Below are 7,254 nucleotides of genomic sequence, written 5' to 3' on the forward strand. Positions count from 1 at the left end.
AAAATAATAATAATAATTGATAGCGCAATTATAATTGAATATTGAATCAAGATAAAATTTGGACCAAAGAAATTTTCTTTTCACCTTCATAAAATTAACCCACATAACATATCAAATGCCTCGATATAATTATTTAACATGATACCACAATAACCAAAAGTTTGTACGAAAATTTATCAAACTAAAGTGTATACAAAAAGTAAATACTTTAGTATATGATGCTTGATTCTTGGAAATAAATTGAAATGAATGAATAGAAATGATTAGAAAATTAATCTCTACTCTCTTTAATGCAAGAAATGGAATTCTTTATGAAGAAAAAAGCGTAGTCCTTGTGGAAATGGCATTAATATATATGAATTATTTATTAAACATTTGGTCGTTACGCCGAATATTATGTGCCAAGTCTAGGAAGCTTGATATCATTACGATATCAAAATAAAAAATAATAATAATAATTGATAGCGCAATTATAATTGAATATAAATTGTGGAAAAAATGGACTAGGGGTCATTTATATTGATGATTTTTATGAGAAAGCAACTAGATTTTGGTAAAACACGTTAGAAGTTGAGAAAGTTGATAAATGTTTGTATTCTCATTAAAGATGCGGCAAAATTTTATGCCCGTATTTATTTGTTATTTCTTAAGATATGCCACTAGTTCATTACTTATAATTAAAGAAGAGAAAGTTTTATTGCCCAAGTTATTTTACTTGTATGCATGACTCTAGACCACAATTAACCACAATTAAATACTGGAAAAGTCATAGCATGCTAAAGAACATTACAAAACCAGAGATAAAGACATCAATTATCACCTTAACAAAGCATGTTTGAACCCCATTTTTACTGAAGAATGTATTTTAAAATAGTAGATTGATTAAAAATATGAGATTAAAAAAAAAGTTTTAAAGTTGTATATAATATTATTTTATTGAAGAATATGCGGTTTATAGAAAGAGAGAGAAAAATGTATTTTGAAAATAATGAGAATCAAAAAAGGAAAAATAAATGGAAGAAGTTGTTAATTTGTACACATGATTCTCGACAACAAATAAATAAGAGAAAATTTTAAAATTCGGATTGAAAACCATCAAAATTCAAATTACAACTTGCACATTTTTCTAGTACAAAACCAAGTGTTTATACAAGTGTGTTCGTGAGGTTTATCATGTTGGGTGATATTGGATCTTCTCAAGGTCAAAAGCTAGCTCAGAAGGTAAAATTTTCTTTCACACCTTTAAACTGATCACCAGTCCATTCCATAATCAATGTGGGACGACCTTAACGACCTCCTACTCACACATCAAGCCTTTGCGGGAAACAAAATCCGTTTCCTCCTCACACATTAGGCCCTGCGCGAAACCTATTGATAACCTGGGCTCTAATACTATTGTTGGGTGGTATTAGGCCTACTCAATCCCAAAAGTTAACTCAAGAGGTGGGACTTTCCCTCACACTTATTAACTGACCATCAACTCCTTTCACAATCGATGTTGGACAACCTCAACAATTTCCCCCTTATACATTAGGCCTTGCAGGAAACTAAACTCGTCTCTCCCTAACACATCGGGTCAGCGGGATACCAAATCCGTCTTTCCCTCACACAATGAGCCATGGGTGAGTCCAAACCCATCTCCCCTTCACACAAGCCTGCATCTCCCGTGAATATTGGGCCTAAAACTTGTTGATAACCTATGTTTTGATATTAGTGTTGGGTATTATTGGGCTTTTTCAACCCCAAAAATTCTCAAAACGTGATGTTTTCCTTCACATCTATAAACTGACCACCAGCCCTTTTCACAATTGATGTGGAACAACTTCAACATATTATGCCTTAAAAAATAGTTAATTGAAGACTAATCGAAAGGTCATCGATCAAAACATTGACCGTTTGACTGAGAGCAACATAAGCATAGCCGAGCACAAGAACTTAGATGATTATTTAGAGACTCCACCATTACTTCCTCAAATTCCATTAAGAAGGGTCTACGACTTCAACGTAGGAAGTAGGGGAGCCCTAAATGATAGAACATTAAGGTTGTTTCTCGTCCAATCTAGAGTCAAAAAATAATGTTATATACATTCACCAATGGGAGTTTCGATGTTAACATGTCTATGAATGTGTGTGTGTCTATATATATATATATATAATGCCTGGTTTTACGGCATTAGAGTATCATCAACCATCTATCTAACCTTTTGATTAGGCTGAACAAATAATGGTGTATGTATATTTTCAACGATAGAAGAGTTCAAGAAACGTGCACGGAACTTGTTTTTCCAACATTCAAGGAAACATGTGGGGAAGTTTGGCAGAAGTCACCAAAAATTGTGACCAATTTAATCCAAATTCATTCTCATTGGCCCCAAATACTTTTTGTCCGACCAATTTTTATGTTGCTTCTAACGCTCTTACTGTTTCCTTAACTTTTTTCGATAATTTTATTGGCCATCTGGATTTACACATTATTAAATAAAAAGAATCTTTTGTTGATTGAGACTTGGAAATTAATTGAAGAAGACGTTCCTCATGGCGGCTATGCAACTAGTAGCTATACAATATATATATATAATCATTAAGTATATTTATGAAATATTGATGAGAATATAATAAGGATTCATTACATGTTTCGAATTGATACAGATTAATTAGAAGATAAGATCCTAAACAAATCAGAAAATGGAAGGAATATGAAGCATGTGAAAAAACGTGCAAGGTGTATAAAAAACGCGTATAACTTTTTGCTTGACTGTTGGAATTTTCGGCCATGAGTACAATTCGGAAACGTCTTTCAATTCTACACAAGTTTGTTAGATGGAGGGCAAGCTAACAAGAATCCATTGCATGTTCTGAATTGATGAAGATTTTAAACCAATTAAAAATGGAAGGAATATGAAGTATGTGAAAAAAAACGTACAGGATGTACAAAAAATGTGTATAACTTTTTGCTCCGTTGTCAGTTTTTCAGCTATGTGTGCAATCCGGAAATGTCTTTTAATTTTGCACAAGTTTGTCGGATGACTATGTCTAACTTTGGGGGGGTCAAAATCGATTGTTTAGGGATCTATTTTGCGTTTTTTATATATTGGATTAGTTTAAGGGTATCTTTGTTATTTATAATATTTTAGTTTTACTCGGATTTGTTTTGTAGTTTTCTAATTTATTTGGATTTGTCTTTAGAATTATAGTTTTGTTTTGATTAAAAGTTTATTTTATGTCTATAAAAGGTTCATTTATTGTACAATAAAGACGTTAATTCTTTAGAATTAATTATAAAGTGAATTTTTCACTTTATATTTTGTTCTTAATCGAACGGAACTTATAAAAAAATTTCAATATTTGTGGCATTCAAACTTATCAAAATTCATACTTTTCATAACAAGGTTCATAATTTTTACAATCATGGGGTCAAAATATAGTTTGCGATTGTCTTGATTTTTTTATTCAATAAATTATTGAGTCAGATTTCAAATCGAGATTTTAACTTTCTTGGATTGTGTTACAACCTTGTTGTGGGTTTTTGAGCTATGATTGCTTGTGGATTCACATAAGTTATTATCATAACTTTGACTACTAGTTTTGTTCTCTTTTTATTTTCAAGTAAAAAAAACGAGATTCGAAACAAAATAAATAAATAAATAAATAAAGTTTCAAAAAAATCAAGAAACTTCAAGAAAAAATTGAAGAAACTTCAAGAAAAAAACATATTCAATTTCAATGTCAAGATTCGAGGGTGAATCTTCTCGAAGAGAGAGTGAATTATGAGAATCATGAAGAACAAGCTAAAAAAAATTCATTACATGTTTCGAATTGTTATGGATCAATTAGAAGAGAAGACCCTAAACCTTTAGAAAATGGAAGGAATGCGAAGTATGTGCAAAAACGTACAGAACGTAAAAAAATGCTATAACTTCCTGCTCAATTGTAGGATTTTCAACCATGAGAACACTTCGAAAACGTCTTTCGATTCTCCACAAGTTTGTCAGATGACTATGTTAAACTTTAAGATCAAAATCGGTTGTTTTGGGGTCCACTTTTGTGTTTTTATGTTTTGAATTAGTTTAAAGGCCTTTTCATTATTTGTAGTATTTTAGTTCTATTCAATTTTGTTTTAAAATTTTCTAGTTTATTTGGATTCGTCTTTAGATTTAGAGTTTTATTTTGATTAAGAGTTTATTTTATGCCTATAAAATAAGCATTCATTGTACAATAAAGACATTAATTTTATAGAATTAATTATAATGTGAATTTTTTTACTTTGTATCTTGTTATTAATTGAACGGAATTGATCAAAAATTCATATTCTTTGTGGTGTTCAACAAATTCATAGCAATGTTCATAGTTTTTTTTTTTTTTTTTTATCATCACGGTGTCAAAATATTGTTTACGATTGTCTTGGTTCTTTGATTCAATAAATTATTGGATCAAGTTTCAAATCGAGATTTTAGCTTTCTTGGGTTGTGTTTCAATCTTTTGTAGGTTTTGGAGCTACTATTGCTACGTGGATTCACATCAGTCCCATGTAGAATTGAAACTAAGAAATCCATGACAAATTAGATCAAACGTAAGGAAGCCAAGAACCAATGCTTTGAAAGCTCGACCCAATAATTTATTGAATTAAAGAACCAAAACAATAGCAAATAATATCTTGACCCCGTGAGCACAAAAACTATAAACCTTGCTATAAATTTATTGAACGCCACAAAGAGTATGAATCTTTGATAAGTTCGAATAGTTTGAACGTTACAAATATTGAAAATATTTGATAAGTTCCATTCAATTAAAAACAAGATAGAAAGTGAAAATTTTCACTTTATGATTAATGCTTTAAAATTATTGTATTTATTGTACAATGAATAAACCTTTTATAGGCATAAAATAAACCCTTAATAAAGACAAATCCAAATAAACTACAAAACTACAAAACAATTTTGAATTAAACTAAAACACTACAAATAACGAAAATACCTTAAACTAATTCGACAACCGAACAAAAAGTTATACATATTTTTTTATATCCAATACATTTTTTCACATACTTCATGTTCCTTCCATTATTTAATTGGTTTAAAATCTTCTCTTCTAATTGATCCATATTAATCAAAAACATGTAATGGATCATTATTAGCTTCCCTTCCATGATTCTCGTCAAATGTAATATCATAAAAAGTTGGAAATTGCAGCAAATGCCCCAATACAATGGATCATTATTAGCTTGGCCTTCATGATTCTCATCGAATATATTATCATTAAACTTTGGGATCCAAAACAAAACAAAACAAAAAAGTAAAGCAAAGGGATTCTTCCTCAGTAAACATTCTTCCCCAACCAAATGCTCCCAGCCATAGCGTCAGTCGGTCACCACAACCCACCCAAATGAATGCCTACAAGGCTACAACTTCCACCACCACCTTAAACTGCTAAATGCCGCCAACCAAAAACCAGAAATCAAACATCAATACAGCTATCATGCCCACTTTTTTGGGGAAGAATCTCTTTAAATTACGAACGATTTTGAAACGTCCCTTCAACGATATCGCATAAGTATAAATTGTGGAAAAAATGGACTAGGGGTCATTTATATTGATGATTTTTATGAGAAAGCAACTAGATTTTGGTAAAACACGTTCGAAGTTGAGAAAGTTGATAAATGTTTGTATTCTCATTAAAGATGCGGCAAAATTTTGTGCCCGTATTATTTGTTATTTCTTAAGATATGCCACTAGTTCATTACTTATAATTAAAGAAGAGAGAGTTTTATTGCCCAAGTTATTTTACTTGTATGCATGACTCTAGACCACAATTAACCACAATTAAATACTGGAAAAGTCATAGGATGCTGAAGAACATTACAAAACATGAGATAAAGACATCAATTATCACCTTAACAAAGCATGTTTGAACCCCATTTTTACTGAAGAATGTATTTTAAAATAGTAGATTGATTAAAAATGTGAGATTAAAAAAAAGTTTTAAAGTTGCATATAATATTATTTTATTGAAAAATATGCGGTTTATAGAAAGAGAGAGAAAAAATGTATTTTGAAAATAATGAGAATCAAAAAAGGAAAAATAAAAGGAAGAAGTTGTTAATTTGTACACATGATTCTCGACAACAAATAAATAAGAGAAATTAAAATTCGGATTGAAAACCATCAAAATTCAAATTACAACTTTCACATTTTTCTAGTACAAAACCAAGTGTTTATACAAGTGTGTTCGTGAGGTTTATCATGTTGGGTGATATTGGGTCTTCTCAAGGTCAAAACGTAGCTCAGGAGGTAAAATTTTCTCTCACACCTATAAACTGACCACCAATCCATTCCATAATCGATGTGGGACGACCTTAACGACCTCCTCCTCGCACATCAGGCCTTTGCGGGAAACAAAATCCGTTTCCTCCTCACACATTAGGCCCTGCGCGAAACCTATTGATAACCTGGGCTCTAATACTATTGTTGGGTGGTATTGGGCCTACTCAATTCCAAAAGTTAACTTAAGAGGTGGGGCTTTCTCTCATACTTATTAACTGACCACCAACTCCTTTCACAATCGATGTTGGACAACCTCAACAATTTTCCCCTCATATATTAGGCCTTGCGGGAAACTAAACTTGTCTCTCCCTAACACATTGGGTCTGCGGGATACCAAATCTGTCTTCCCCTCACACAATGAGCCATGGGTGAGACCAAACCCATCTCCCCTTCACACAAGCCCGCATCTCCCGTGAGTATTGAGCCTAAGACTTGTTGACAACCTATGCTTTGATATTAGTGTTGGGTATTATTGGGTTTTCTCAACTCCAAAAGTTAGCTCAAAACGTAATGTTTTCTCTCACATCTATAAATTGACCAACAGCCCATTTCACAACTGATGTGGAACAACTTCAACATATTAGGCCTTAAAAAAGAGTTAATTGAAGACTAATCAAAAGGTCATCGATCAAAACATTGACCGTTTGATTGAGAACATGAGCATAGCTGAGCACAAGAACTTAGATGAGTATTTAGAGACTCCACCATTACTTCCTCAAATCCCATTAAGTAGGGTCTACGACTTCAACGTAGGAAGTAGGGGAGCCCTAAATGCGCAAGTGATAGAACATTAAGGTTGTTTCTTGTCCAATCTAGAGTCAAAAAATAATGTTATATACATTCACCAATGGGAGTTTCGATGTTAACATGTCTATAAATGTGTGTGTGTCTATATATATATATATATATATATATATATATATATATATATATA

The sequence above is a fragment of the Olea europaea genome, chromosome 8 (assembly GCF_002742605.1).
Source record: "Olea europaea var. sylvestris chromosome 8, O_europaea_v1, whole genome shotgun sequence".
NCBI classification, from domain to species: Eukaryota; Viridiplantae; Streptophyta; class Magnoliopsida; order Lamiales; family Oleaceae; genus Olea; species Olea europaea.